This window comes from Lissotriton helveticus, chromosome 7 (genome assembly GCF_964261635.1).
Source record: "Lissotriton helveticus chromosome 7, aLisHel1.1, whole genome shotgun sequence".
Taxonomy (NCBI): Eukaryota; Metazoa; Chordata; class Amphibia; order Caudata; family Salamandridae; genus Lissotriton; species Lissotriton helveticus.
Window position 1 is genome coordinate 1174068095 of NC_136068.1, and position 15844 is coordinate 1174083938.

General features: G+C 44.3%; 1 protein-coding gene across 2 annotated transcripts in view; it reads left to right on the forward strand.

The window, feature by feature from the left end:
* The window catches only part of PRKCA (protein kinase C alpha), a 1411833-nt gene that overhangs the window by 1162218 nt on the left and 233771 nt on the right, over positions 1–15844 (forward strand). The gene's annotated exons all lie outside the window — the stretch shown is intronic.

A 15844-nucleotide genomic window follows, 5' to 3' on the forward strand; every position in this document is an offset into this window, starting at 1 on the left:
CCTCCATTTAAAGAAGTGGAATAAACACATAGATTTACATAACTACAGGATATTAACTATCATTATGTGAATTAACTTGGAGCAAGGTCACGTCTACTAGCACTTTGCTAATGGGATCACTCAGGTACATTTTGTATCATTTTTATTGAGACAGAAAAGCATTTATGAACCATATGTAGAAATAAAATGCAATCCTACCGAGCACAAATATTTAATATGTGAATTAGCACGTGGATCTTAAGTCGGGGTACAGAGGACAGAGAGAGAGTAACTTGCTGTTGGGATTCACACAACACAACACAAGCCACAGCATTGTCAATTCAAATTTTATTGTAAGGGAATTCACGAATGACTCCATGTGTCACCAAGCAATCTAGGCGGTCACTTAGATACTAGCGAATTAGCAAAGGAATCAGTTAATTTGTTAATGCCAAGGGCATCAGTTGAGAGGTAACCGGAGCCTGTATTAGGAAAAATAGGGCATTAAATAAAAATCAAGATTCTTAATTTTGCTGGCTGTAACTTTGGGTGCAGTAGGGCATGAACACTATTTGTTTCGATGTGCAGATAGCTGGGAAAGTCACGCAGAATTTTGTTCAGTGCTGTACAACTGGTAACTAACCGTGTGGCTTAGTAGCAAGATGTGGAAATGTCTGAGCACGTTTGCTAATAATGGACTGCTCGAAGGCAAAGTTTTGTAGAAACCAATTTCAGAAAATTTGTATTTTTCTAAAACAGTTTGTATTAGACAAGTGAAATCATGACAAATCTCTGGCACCTTCAGTGAATGCTAATTACTCTGAGTGACCGCATGCAGAAGTACCTTATAACCAGAATACACACTGAAATGTATGTTCATTTACGTTTTCTTTCTTTCTGAGGCTGTGGTAAAAAGTGTTTTTTTTTTTAAATAGTCACCAACTTCATATGGCATTTTTAATAGTGAAATATGTGTAGGCAAGCCATCTTCACCCCTTTATTGCAAAGACATCTGGCATTCACTGCTTCCAATAAAAAAGTGTGATGTAGGCAAAATTATGTTTTGCCTTCATTTGAAACGATGCACAGTTTCGCATTCGAACAAGGTCACACTGATGAGCCTCTTATCTTGCGTCAGTTTTGGGAGATGTGTGTTTTCAGACTCAAAGGCAGGAGTTAAGTTTCACTTCTATACATTCCGATATATGACTGCTTGAAATATCTGAAGCCAATGATGGAATCTTCCAGTTAGGAGATTTCATCTCAGTGTACACGTGGTTGCGGGCCTCTGTGTAGTACAATTTTCTGGATGAATTTCCCGCTTGATTATTTACTTGCCCTATTAAAGTGTATGGCGTCTTAGGAAATTAGACGTCATTGTTTCCTGCGAGTAAGTAAAATAGCAGCACTGAACAGGAAGGCTGAATGTTGAAAACTATCAATGACAGACCATGTCATGTTCAAACACTGTATTGCTCTGTTTCTTGTTTCCAAAGTGTCCTTCATCAAATAAAATAGTGAACTTCGGCCCTCTTTCTTTTAATCTCAATTATCTCACTGTGTGTTGCCTATTCAACACAGAGCAGTTTGGAATAGCTCTGCCATATATGTCAGCATATCACCAGAAGCACCAGAAAATAGATTGAATAGAACAGCAATAAGTTAGCACAAGAGAGGGTTCATCAGCTCCACAGAACTCTGCAGAAGCAAAGGTTGGGACGTAAAATCGGAAAGGCCCTGCCCCTGAAGTTAACCCACTGGTTCCCAGAAGGTGTGATTCCCGAAATCTGAGACATATCACAGGAGTGCAAGGTTGTGCAAGAAACTGGATCCAGATTGTATTGGGCCTGATGGACAAAGCACAGCACCTTAAACTGGAATCCAGTGACGTTAACTACGGGCTTGAGAATTCCACAGTCCCCAAGCGCATCTGACCATCATGGTCAACACCCTTGTATTTTCCCAATGTGGTTACCCGGCAGCAAAGAGGTACAAAGCATTGCCATCATCAAGGAGAAAAGAGTACCATTGCTCCAGTGATGGTGGCATGCCTCAGTGGGGAATAAACGGGAGCAGATTCCTAGGTAGCGCAGCTGCATGACACACGCGGATCATACATTTATTTATTTATTATTTATTTATTATTTATTTATTATTGATATTTATTAAGTGCGAACGAATACCCGTAGGCGTCTCGGCGCTAAACTAACTACAATCTCCAGAAAGTATTGCTATGAAATTATTGGTTAAAAAGCCAAGTCTTTAACCGCTTGTGAAAAAGCAAGAGGGAAGGACTAGTCCTAATTGACAGTGGAAGAGTGTTCCATAGCTTGGGAGCAGAAACCAAAAATCGACGCTCACCCCAGGAAACTGTTTTTGTACGCGGCACCACTAGTTGATTCAAAGTGGTGGAGCGGAGTTGTCTGGAGGGAGTATATGGAATTAATTGGTCCCTGAGAAACTGCGGACCTTGATTGTGTAGTGCTTTATAAACTATACATAAAGTCTTGAACTTGATTCGATTACGAATCGGCAGCCAGTGGTAATTCCTTATTGTATCTGAAATGGATTTGAATCTAGGTGTTCCAGAAAGGAGACTAGCCGCCGCGTTCTGTATGGTTTGCATTTTATTGGTCACACGAATCTGGGCATTTACAAATAGGCCATTACAATAGTCTAGGGAAGATAGAACTAGGGAGCCCACCAGAGTTTTTCCAGCTGTGTCAGGTAAAAAAGGAATAATTTTCCTTACCAGTTTAAGTTTATGACAAGCTGTGGCTGCTGTTTTATTGGCATGGGCCATAAAATTGAGGCCTTCATCAAATGTCACTCCCAGGTTCCTCACCCTGGAGACCGGCTTAGGAGGAGCTCCGAAAGATGCAGGCCACCAGGCTGGAGACCAGCCTGGCGAGAGAGGTCCAAAGATGACCACCTCCGTTTTCTCGGAGTTTAGCTTAAGACAATTGGAGGCCATCCACTGTCCAATTGCTAGCATACCTCCTTGAAAACGGTCTGCCACCCTGTCTCCATCACTATTTATGGCCAGGACCAACTGCGTGTCATCTGCGTATGAGGTTAGGCTCATCCCATGGGCTTTGATGAGTTTAGCCAAGTCCGACACATAGATATTAAACAGTGTCGGACTTAGGGATGAGCCTTGAGGAACCCCACATGGCAAAGACAACTGAGCTGATTGGAAAGATCCCAGGGTAACCATCTGAGTCCTCCCGGCCAAGAATGAGGCCAACAAGTCTTTAGCCACCAGTTGGATGCCCATTTTTTCGACACGGTCGACCAGGATCTTATCGTCGACCGTGTCGAAAGCTGCAGATAAATCAAGCAGCACCAGGACAGCTGTTCCTCCCTGATCCCGGATGACTCTGATGTCATCAGCTGCCTTGATTAATGCAGTTTCCGTACCATGGAATTTACGGAATCTAAATTGGGTACTGTCCAGTTGTGGATCTGGGTGGGGAAAGACAACCCTTGATCAACTAGATTCTGGGGTGAGTAGTTTAAAGGAGTGATTATTTTTACTTATGATGAATGAAAAAGGGGTTTCGCTATTCATTTCTGATGTCTAGAACAGTACGTCCGATGTCCATAGGTATTCTACAAGTATGATGGTATTTATTTTAACACAACGCCCAATATTTAAGTTCATCTATATCAAATAAAATTACTTCTTTCCTTTATTTTTAAACTATGGTTTACAAGACAATTCCCTGTCGCCCTTCAAGGTTTTTGGTGCTTTAAAAAACTATTGCTTTTGTTAAAGAGATTAGGTCAATGCACTCCTTGCTTTGTGTGTAGTGCATGTGATCTTGCAAGGCACCTCACAAAGCTATTCTCATTTCACTTCACAAGCTTGTTTGTGGCCATGTCTAAGGAATGTCATGCAGCATGAACATCTGTGAATACGAACCACCCAGTGTCACCCTGACTCCTAAATGTACAGACTTAATTACTTGACAAGGAATTTTGTTTTAAAAAAGAACGTTTACATAGAGCAAACAATTGGTTCTTAGTTCCCATATAATTATGCAAATAGATGCGACTTTTTTTGTGCGAATTTAGAAAAGTAATAAGATATACAATAGAAGCTAAAAAAAACTCTACCCCTGAACCACTTGCAGAGCTATGTCTTGTATTTTAAAATTAGGCGGTAAATGAAACGTAGAGTTGATATGTGTTGAAGTGGCTGACTATCTGTGCCTGTCTGTTTCGTGGGCGTCTGCTTTTATATTACATTGTCATTAATTTGAGTAAATTAAATTTTAGAAGGTGGGTTTTTGGTTGGCAGAGGTATACACCCTGTCCAAGCAGGAACCATAATCCTAGTCAGGGTGAGTCAGAAACATACTTTAAATTAACCTGTGCTCACCCTCTGGTAGCTTGGCACAGAGCAGTCAGGCTTAATTTAAGAGGCAATGTGTAAAGTATTTGTGCAACATTTCGAACAGTACCACAGTGAAAACACCACAAAAGACTCCACACAAGTTTAGATAAATAGCTTATATTTGTATGAGTAAAACCAGACCAAAATGACAAAAATCCAATATGTAGAATTCAAGATATGAATTTTTAAAGAATAAACAGTTTTGTAGTGCTTAGAAACAAATAATCTGCCAGGTCAAAAAATAATTTCTTTTGGTGTCACTTATTCATTCACAGGCTGCCTACACATACACTCTCACAATCGTTATACATCCCCCATAATCCTGATTAACTCGGATGTCGAACAACTGAGTACAAAAGATTGTATTACAAATTTAAACCAAAAATCTCCTTGTGAATAATCAATAGACTTATTTAAAAAACCAACATACCATAATTAAAATGAAACATATTAAGAATACAGCACAGCAATAAAATAGAATTGAGGAGTGAGACACAAAGACAAACAAGACAATCACATATGCTATTGATTTAGGCCAGCTTGACAGAATCAGTAAAGCCTCATGATAACAATACATTTATTCTCTATTGTGTTCCTTTGTTCCTGAAATTTGGCCCACTAAATGTGTGGATGTGTTTAGGTGGAAATATTGATTTACTACTATGTTCTTCAGGACATAACTTTCTCTCACAAGAAATATATATATTGGTTCATGTGAAACCCTGCATAAAAATATATATATAAAAAAATATAAATATACAGAAAAGATCCCTTCTCTAAAATCACATTAAAACACCTGATATACAAATTTGAAACCCTCTACATAGTTACAATAAGCCATCAGATATACAAAACATTGTTTAAAACTTTTCCGTGAACCAAGCCATTTTCTAAATAAATACTAGACATCTCACTCCAATCAAAATTGGGGGTGTATAATTACATTCATCTAACGTCCAATAAAATCATTTGAACGTGAAGTTACACTCATATTACACTCATTGTCATCCTTACCACTCATGCAACACACGTCACTGATTTTTTATTAGGGATATAGCTAAATGAAAACACAATAATAGAAGTGATTTCATTTTTCGACTCACCCCTAAAAGCAGGCCATCTACATGCCCACATTTTAAAATGAATGCGCATCCACCATCAATAAATATCTCATAGGTTGAGCAATTAGTACCAAACCCCTGCAATGGGTAAATAAATAAAAACAGTCAATCACTTTTCCAATTTGGGAAATGAATAAATCACTCCTAATGTTTGTATGTTAGTCCATACAAACATTAGGAGTCTTACATACCTCACATTCCGTTGAGGGCTTAGTTCCGGCTCAACACTGAAGCCCAATATAGAGGCTCTCTAATTCCGTGTGGTGGGGGACCGTACTCATCTGGTTCCACCCATTCCCTAAAAAGAAGGGGGCGAACTATGTACAGGAATTTATATAGCGCAAATCACCAAGCGGTTTCTAAGCGCTTGCTTAGGGAACCCGTCCTGGTATTCCCCTGTGAGATAACCCCGGCAGGGTATCCGCAAGGTGAAAGCCAGGCATCCCGCCGCGAGGGGCCGTTGTGGAGATTAAGCAAGCTATTGCCCAGAGTCGCAGAGTGTGAACCCGTGAATCGAGTAGGCACCGGAGCGAGAATTGTCAAGTCCATGGACATTTTAGGACTCAAGACCCCGCCGAGAATTGAACCCTGGTCCCGGGCTGACCTCTGCTTCCAGGTTTGCCTCCTCTAACCAGTGAGCCACACTTCTCCACATGAATTTTGTTGTATAAAAAGAACCCCTATATTTCTACAGCTTAGAGCCTTTTCATACAATGCTTGAGGATAGGACTGCTGTGAAGAAGTGCCAAACCCCAGGAGTCCTCGTCGGTATATTTTCCTGCTTTGGTGCACTAAAGAAAATTGACGACCAAAAAAAGTGATTTAATGTGAATGTAGGACATGGGACAAGGGCATGGTGACTACTTCATCCCTGGAGCAAAGCAACCTCAGCCTCTATGAAATACAACTATGTTGCGGTTTGAGCTTGAGGTGCCAAAACTGGAGTATTTTTCAGGAGCTTAAAGTCACTATATCCAACTTCGAGAGGCCCTCCCGGCATGAGCGTCCGGTTCTGTCCAGTTGGAAGATTTTGATACTCATAATTAAGACAAAGTATTAAGGTGAAATTTTAGACATGCATGACCTGCAATACTTACCTGATGTCTGCTAAATTGTTTTCTGCCTAAAGTTGCACCACGGTCCTGGTCTACTACCAACATAGTCTTTGATGGGCATTTGGCTTTTTCATGGCACATTTTGCTTTCAATTTATTTGAAAAAACACGGTTATGGGTCCCCTAATTCATTTGTAACCATTGTGTAATTTTGCCTATTAAATTGTTATTGAGTTCTCTAAACTGGTTTGGGCATTTCACCATGTTTTGTTTTTACTATGTTATATGGCACTGCATGGACTTAATACGTATTTCTCTTGAGAATTGGCTGCCTCAGGTGCCACAGCTACCAGGGATTAACCAGAGTTTCTCATTCATCTTTGTTGTGACCTAAAACAGTTGTGTTTAGTACGGGGAGGTCAAATTCCCCATAGCTAATAACCTTCTTTCTTATATATTCCTTCTAACTCTATAAAATCCTTTAAAAAAGTATACATGAAACTGTCCAAAATGTCTTTCTGAGCATATAGATTCTAAAAGAGGAGGGAATCAAGAGGTGAACATTTATACAAATATAAGTAAGCTGTAAGAGAAGGTGCCAGTGACAAATCCGAGGCCTACTCGTTGCAGCTATTGCTCAAAAAGCCTTCTCTTAGGGAAAATGGAAGTAAAGTATTGCAGCTGGATCAAAAATCAGATAAAAATTCTCAAACCGGCTTAGTAAAAAGAATTGATTGAAAATAGTATGCACCTTTTCAGGCCAACAGCAATGAAGTGTCGGGCTCATAAAGTCTAGCACTTCATGGCAGGCAGCAATTGTGTGTTCGGGCTTAGTCTCTCAGATGTGAGTTCAAATCGACCAACCAGGCAAGACAGGATGTTATAGCCAGAGACCTCTTAATGAGGCTAAATATGCTGAGTACATGGCCATGCTGATGCTCTCAGTTTCAAGTGACAAGAGATTCTAAAATGACAAACTTAAAAATCTTAGATTCAATTCAAGCTACTCATCTATGTCTACAAAGCCCTCCACAATGCCCGACCTGCCTACCTTATCTGCCGCCTTCACTTCTACCATCCAATCAGACAACTACACTCAGCTTCTCGCCCGTTCACGAATATCCCTCTCATACGCAGGAGCAAAAGAGGTGGCTGATCCTTCTCCTACATCACCGTCAGTATCTGGAATGACCTTCCCCAACACATCAGAACCTCTCCTTCTCTACTTGATTTCCACAAGAAACCTAAGGCCTGACTGTTCAAATAGGCGCTCCACTTGGGCTACACTTCTGCTCCAGTATCTGGATACCCTCATGGGTGATGAGTTGCACCCTACAAATCGACTTAACATAACATAGAATCCTCTTGTTGCTGTGGTCACCTTTCCATCTTTTATCTCTCTCTGTCTACATTTGAAGGTAGTCAATTTGTGAACTTTAAACCAAAGTGGAGCAAGACTGGCTGGGCGCAGTGTCTGTGCAGGACACTGCAAGGCTCTGTACACTGAAACCATTTTTCTTATGGGGAAAACTTAGGATCAGGACAAAACACAAAATTGTACCTGCCAAAGTTGCACCTTTCTCTGGTAGCCTCTTAACCTTACCCTAGTCCTTTAGAGATCTCAGGATGCTGAATATATTTGTCTTGGTCATGCCAAAAGCTGCTACGATAACTTAGCACAGACAGCAATGAGAGACATGCGCAACCTCTGTCTCTGGCCAGGGCCAAGCCAGGGTCTAATCCAAACTGCTCAGTTGGTTCTCCCATAAATATATTCTTCTTTGTTCTTTATCTCCCTAAGCCTACAGGAGGCCAGCTTCTTAGATCCTTGAGAGACATATCTAAAGCTTTGGTACAGGGGTGAGAGGGATCCAAAGCCACACTCTTGTCCCAGGCAGACAACATCCACTTCTCCTTTTACCTGCCTACAAGTCCAGGTGTGTTCTAAAGTCTTTGTGTTGGGAGCCTGATTTCATAAACTCACTGACTAAATACTGCTGATGGCCCATACACCTGCCTTAAGAAAGTGCTCTCACTCAGTGCATCCCTATTTTGCAGAGCATAACATAATGTTAATGCAAAACAATCACTGGTGGACAAAGTTAGGAATTTGGGCTTCGTATTTGATTACAAATTATCATTTCAAGCCCAGATTAACAAACGCTCTTCCTCTGTGTGGTATATCCTGAAGTTGATAAAAAAGCTCTTGCCATTCATTCCCGTTGAAACGTGTAAAATGTTGGTAACCATGCTGGCTCTATCAAGGTTGGACTACAAGAATGCACTGTATGCAGGGCTACAAAATCAACTGCTGTTAAAACTCCAGCACCTTCAAAACGCTGCAGATAGGCTAGTGCTGGACATCCCCACGTCCGAGCCGATGGCCCACAGACTCAGAAGCCTCCACTGGCTCACGGTGGAGAAAAGGGTAAGGTTCAAATTGGCATGCCAAACTTAAACAATATGAACCATTAAGGAAACTCAGATCAAGCAACGCAAAACTGATCAAAACCCCCAGATTCAAACAGCTAAGATGGGGAGTGAGAAGCTTTCTTCTGCATACAGCCAAGACCTGGAACCAAATTCCACTATCAATAAAAAACAGCCCGTCACTGCTACTATTCTGGAGGGCATTAAAAACCTGGCTCTTCTCAACATAGTAGAACTCTCCCTTGCGCAGTCCTAGACTCAAAGCATTTGACTAAGCGCCAAGACACCCTAGGGCACTCGTGCGCTTTATACATTTTTTATCAAATCAAATCAATCAAATCGCCTTAGGAGGGAAAGCTACAAGCGAGTTAAGTCAGATCTTTCAGTAGGGCAAACCAGCAAGCTGACACCAGCTAAGCATCCAGGCCCTGGGAGGCACCATTTGAGGGTTCAGTACTCACTCCAACAGAGTTCAGCAGTAGGATCCATGGCAGGTCTAGTTGGGGCAAGTCAGTTGGGAAGTAACAGGGAATGGGCCTCTGGAACCTTGTTTTGTCCCTGTAGCTCAAACAGGAGAACACGCAACTGATCCTTGGAGTCACTTCTATAGTCCTGGATTTCTATGCAAGCAGGTTCATTCTTCCTTCAGGGTCTTCAGACAGCAGGGCAGTCCTTCTTCTGATTCTTCAAAGGTTCGGGAGTGTTCTGAGGAGTCCACTTTTGTTCCCAGTGCCAGCCTGTGGACGGAGGGTAATCCTTTGTCCACTCTCTAAAGCTGCAAAAAACACAGTTGATGGACAGAATGTAGAACAATGTCATACATTCACCCCAGTACAAGGATCTGGGCCTACATCCATCGTTTTTTTGCACTCCACACCACCCTGGGTTAGACACTGGCTATATGCAAATCAGCTCTGACCCTGTGCCTCATGGGAACAGTCCAGTCCGAACTACCAAGCTATGTCTTTCCCAGACCGGAATCAAGCATCCAAGGACCGGTTTCTGGCTATCAGCCTTCATCAGCCTGGATAGCTTGACTCCAGTGGTGTGGAGATCCTGGGACTCACGTCTGAGCATCCCCAGCACACTCGGGGTGAAAATTGCAAAAAACACAGTTGATGGACAGAATGTAGAACAATGTCATACATTCACCCCAGTACAAGGATCTGGGCCTAAATCCATCATTTTTTTGCACTCCACACCACCCTGGGTTAGACACTGGCTATATGCAAATCAGCTCTGACCCTGTGCCTCATGGGAACAGTCCAGTCCGAACTACCAAGCCATGTCTTTCCCAGACCGGAATCAAGCATCCAAGGACCGGTTTCTGGCTATCAGCCTTCATCAGCCTGGATAGCTTGCCTCCAGTGGTGTGGAGAGCCTGGGACTCACGTCTGAGCATCCCCAGCACACTCGGGGTGAAAATTGCAAAAAACACAGTTGATGGACCGAATGTAGAACCATGTCATACATTCACCCCAGTACAAGGATCTGGGCCTAAATCCATCGTTTTTTTGCACTCCACACCACCCTGGGTTAGACACTGGCTATATGCAAATCAGCTCTGACCCTGTGCCTCATGGGAACAGTCCAGTCCGAACTACCAAGCCATGTCTTTCCCAGACCGGAATCAAGCATCCAAGGACCGGTTTCTGGCTATCAGCCTTCATCAGCCTGGATAGCTTGACTCCAGTGGTGTGGAGAGCCTGGGACTCACGTCTGAGCATCCCCAGCACACTCGGGGTGAAAATTGCAAAAAACACAGTTTGTTCGCCCTAAGTTGGCAGGGTATGCTCAGACGTGAGTCCCTTGCTCACTTTGCCACTGGAGTCAAGCAAGCCCGGCTGAAGACGGCTGTAATGCCAGAAACCGGTCCTGGGAAGCTTGATGCCGGTCCAGGGAAGACATGGCTTGGCAGTTCGGGCTGTACTGTTCCCATGAGGCACAGGGTCAGACTGATTTGCATATGGCCATGTCTGAACTGGGGTGGCGGAGTGAGCTAAAGAACGGTGATGGATTAAACCCAGATCAGTTGACTGGGGGTGAGTGTTTGTATTGTCAAAGCTCCGTCCATCATCACCTTTGGTTTTTCTTCACTCTCTAAAGCTGTCCGTTTCTCTTCTCCCACTGGGTTTTTTGCCAGTCTAAATAGAGAGAAAGGGGAGGCAGGGCTAGGTATGAGTGTTATCTGCCAGTGACAAGGAAGGCATCATTTGTAGCTCAGGAAGGGGCTGAGCACAGCCCTGCAGGCCATCCTCTTGGGGGTGGAGTCCCCCTTCCTACTCTCAGAGCCCTTTCTAAAAGTGTAAATTCCAAAACAGTAATATAAAATCTGACTTTGCCATTAATAATGATAATAATAATAATCTTTATTCGGCATTTAAGAAAATATGACCATAAACGATACAATTTCATTAACACATCATTCTAAAAACAGTGATCATAAGTGTAATAAAGAAATTCTCAGGGCAAGGTAATACAGTAAAAACAGTACTCAATGGTTACTAAAAAGCATTAAAAGACTCTACCAACTATCCTAATTAATACACGGCGGCGGCGGGCGCCATCTTGGGTGTGGGCAGGGGCTGCGCTCTAGTCGCGCCGGCCTCACGCCCTCCTCTCCACCTATAACATGTGTATAGGGACCAGACGGCGCAGCGGGCTGGCGCAGCCGGCGCGCCGGATGCGCGTCGAAGCCGCGCCTAAGCCAAGCCCGTCTGCGCCCGTCCGCGGCCGACCGGGGCCAGGGGCCCGGACCCCTGTATCCCGTGCGAGCCACGTGTTGTCCTACACTAGTCAGAGGCTGAAAGACCTTTGCCCCCCTTCACTCACGGCGTGCCGCCACCTGATGGAGCCACTAGATTTGGGTCCATGTTCTCACTGCACATTCAATGAGAGGTGTGTACGGCTGGATGCCTCTGACCCTGAAGAGATGATTGTAAAGGGGGGGCTCCTAAACTGTAGATCCCTCAGTAAACATTCTCTCCAATTATGGGATCTCCTACAGGATGAGGCCCTGAACATACTATTTTTAACGGAAACCTGGTTAGGAGAACATTCGGATCCTGATATAGTGAATACTATCCCGCCAGGGTATACCCTCCATAGACTCGATAGAGAAAAGGGAAGGGGAGGTGGCATTGCCATCGTTGTTAAACTCCCTCTTGAGTGTGTCTTGAAACCAGTAAATATAAATAACTGTGAAGCTGGTGAATTCAGTATTAAACTGACCCAACGCGAGGCAATTTCGGGCATCCTAATATATAGACCTCCCGGGTCACTGGGTAACTTCCGAAGTAGTTTACTAGAAAATGTCACTCAGACTGTGATCAAACACAACAAAGTACTAGTGCTGGGGGATCTGAATTTACATCTAGAGGATCCCCTACAGAAGGAGGCTGAGGATGTTCGTTTAGTCCTAAAAGAATTACAACTGGACTTGCTAAGTGTTGCTGCCACACATGAGAGGGGTCACTGTCTAGACCCTATTTTTGCCAGCTGGGATATGATAAAGGCCCTTACCCCATGTCGGCTCCCTTGGTCCGACCATTTCTTGGTCCCTTTCCAATGTTTTTATAAGGTACAGAGGGCCACTGAGATTGGGACTAAGAATGGTATGAGACGGAAATGGAGACATTATTCTCAAGAGACCTTCATTAGAGCCATTCAGAAGGCACAACTACCGTTTGCTACGGATAGTGATCATGCCAATAATGAATTTAATCAGCTTGTGACTGCCACCCTGGATGAGCTGGCTCCCATGTGCATGGGTAAAGCCAGAGAAGGTAGACAACGTACTGCCCCCTAGTTTACTCAGGAACTCCAGCAAATCAAGTCTAACTGTAAAAAACTTGAAAGGAGCTGGAGAAGGAACCCTAGCGAACAGGGAAAAAACAGCTACAGCTTGGCACATAGAAGCTATCAGTACGCGGTACGCAGAGCTAAAGCTAAATATTTCCAGACACGCATTGAGGTAGCCGAGAGCTCCTCTCGCGAACTGTTTAAAATATATAAGGAAATATCATTAGTCTCCAGCTCAAATATCCCCCTAAGTGCCACTGTGGAGGGATGCAATAGAGTCGCTGACTTCTTCTCTCAGAAAGTCAAAGCCATTTATGCCTCCTTCACTCAACAACCGGGAAAGGGCATAGACTTTAGAACAGGTGGTTCGCTAATGACCCCTGACTCTTCTCTGCAAACCTTCGAGGTCCCTTCCGCTGATAGACTAGTAAAGATCTGTCATAGCGTGAAGTCCGGTTCTCCCAACGACCCGGCCCCTTCCTGGGTCATCGCGGAGGGTCTTGTTGCCCTGGAACCACACTTAAGACATGTTTTACAGACCTCTTTCTCCACTCAACGAGTTCCGGAGGAGTGGAAGAAGGCCATAGTACTGCCAATAAGAAAAAAACTGAATGTAAGTATCGAGGTGCTGGAAAATCTCAGACCCATTTCCCTACTGCCATATGTGGCGAAAGTGGCTGAGAAGGTGGTCAACGCTCAGCTCACGGAGCACCTGGAGAGAGGGAATATACTTCATCCGTCACAATCTGGATTTAGGGCTGGCTACTCAACCGAGACAGCTCTCCTACGTGCCACTGAGACTCTGAGAGCAGGGGCAGATGCGGGACATACAATGGCCCTGATCATGCTCGACCTCAGCGCAGCTTTTGACACTGTAGCACACTCCATCCTGCTACAGTGTCTTAACGAAGCTGGGGTCGTTGGTCGCGCACTGTACTGGTTGCAGTCATTTCTCACAGGAAGATGCTTCCAGGTACAACAAGGGGAATGTCGTTCGGTAGAGATGCCACTAGATCAGGGAGTGCCTCAGGGCTCAGCTTTGAGCCCTACTCTTTTTAATTTGTACATGGCCTCCCTGGCGAAGGTGGTACAGTCGTTCGGGGTGGAACTGGTATCATACGCCGACGACACCCAGCTGCTGATCTCTCTATCGCAGAACTCCTCCAATACCGCCACGAACTTTAGATCTTGCATGCAGGCGCTAGCTGAGTGGATGGACTCCCACTGCCTAAAGCTTAACGGCTCTAAGACAGAGGTTTTGATAGTGGGGGGGAAGAGCAACAGTTGGTCAGCCGAGAGGTGGCCTTCGTGCCTTGGCCCTACTCCAACGCCTTGTGAGGAGGCGAAGAACCTAGGAGTCTGGATCAATCCCACCCTCTCCTGTGAAGGCCATATAAGGCGTCTTGTGGGCAAGTGTTTTGGGGTACTAAAGACCCTAAATAAAACCTTGGACCTATTACCTCTTGCGGCTAGAAGGACACTGACGCAGGCACTGGTGACCTCGCGGTTGGACTATGGAAACATCCTGTTCCTAGGGTCCAACGAGGGCAGCCTTGGCCGCCTGCAAGTTATCCAGAATTCCGCCGCTAGACTGGTGCTAAGAAGACCCAGGAGAGCTAATTCTCAGAAGGCTTTGGATGCGCTTCATTGGTTACCTGTGAAGAAACGCGTGCTGTTCAAATGCCTCCTCTTCTGTCATCGAATTGTCTGGGGCAGGTCGCCCACCTACCTTAGGGACTTAGTCAGCCGCTATGAACCAACAAGGACCCTCCGGTCTGAGGGCACTGGGCTGCTGATAGTGCCCAGGGTCAGGAAGGCCAGAATGGGCGGACGATCTTTTGCGTTCCAAGCAGCTCAACACTGGAACAAGCTTCCTCCTGCCCTGAGATTGGAGTGTAGTGAAGCGCTGTTCAGGGCTAAACTTAAAACACTGCTTTACACAGTGTAGGGATAGAGGCTCTAACTTGGTGCTTGGTAGTAGCTCTTAGCGCGGGGACACGCCGAGATGGCGTTACTGTGCGCTCTATAAGCTCTTTATTATTATTATTATTATTACACAGGTTCAATATGAGGTCTTCTGCTTTTATGATCCCCTGGGGTTTCTTAGCTTTAAAGGGTGAAACATTATTTACAACGCAACTTTTACCACGCAGTGCCTTTACGACGCAACTTTTACAACGCAAACCATTACAACGCATTGCGCTAGGGGGCGCTCTAGGATAGGGAATAAGTTTAATTTACTATCCATCACCTTCCCTAGTGTCCACGGGGACTGGAGTTGGAATAGTAAATTAAACTATTTACTATCCAGCACCCCAAAGCGCTATGCGTTGTAAAGGTTTGCGTTGTAAAAACTGCGTTGTAAAGGCATGCGTGGTAAAAGCATGCGTTGTAATGTCATACATCCCTTTCAAGCAGATCTTAAAAAGTATGCGTCACAGAATAAGGTAAAAACATCTGGGGCAGTTTTAAAAGCAGCGGGGCCACACAGGCTTGCTTGAATCTGAGTTTCCTTAACCCCTTCGACGCTCATGACGAGCTGGGCTCGTCATGAGGTAGCCTCCTCGCACGCTCATGACGAGCCCAGCTCGTCATGAATAATGGGTTTTTGAAAATCCCAGCGCAGGAAGGGAAAATGTGCCGCGAGGATGTGGTTAAAAGCCCCTTAAGAAACACTTTTCTTGGAAATGAGTAATACGGGCATAGAAGAACAAAATGTCGGGTATCCTGTGGAGTACTAGTGTTGCAGCCACAGGGCCCCTTTTGTTCAGGATGTGCCGCATACCCAGCAGGTACAGCCAGTAAATAGTGAAACAAATTGAACCTAAACCTCGTAATTAAAAATCTATCATGGGCACTGGCTATGAAGGTTAGGTGCGGTTCAATGCTTTGTGTTGCCAGGACTAAAATAGAATTTCTAACCATGGGTTTACTCAATTCGGTTTCCTCCCTTTGGGCCACAGTATATTTAAAAAATAGTTCTTTGATAAGCGTTGTATCGTGTGAACACACCGTATCTGGATGGGAGAACAAATCTGATCTGCCAAGCGTGGTGAAGGT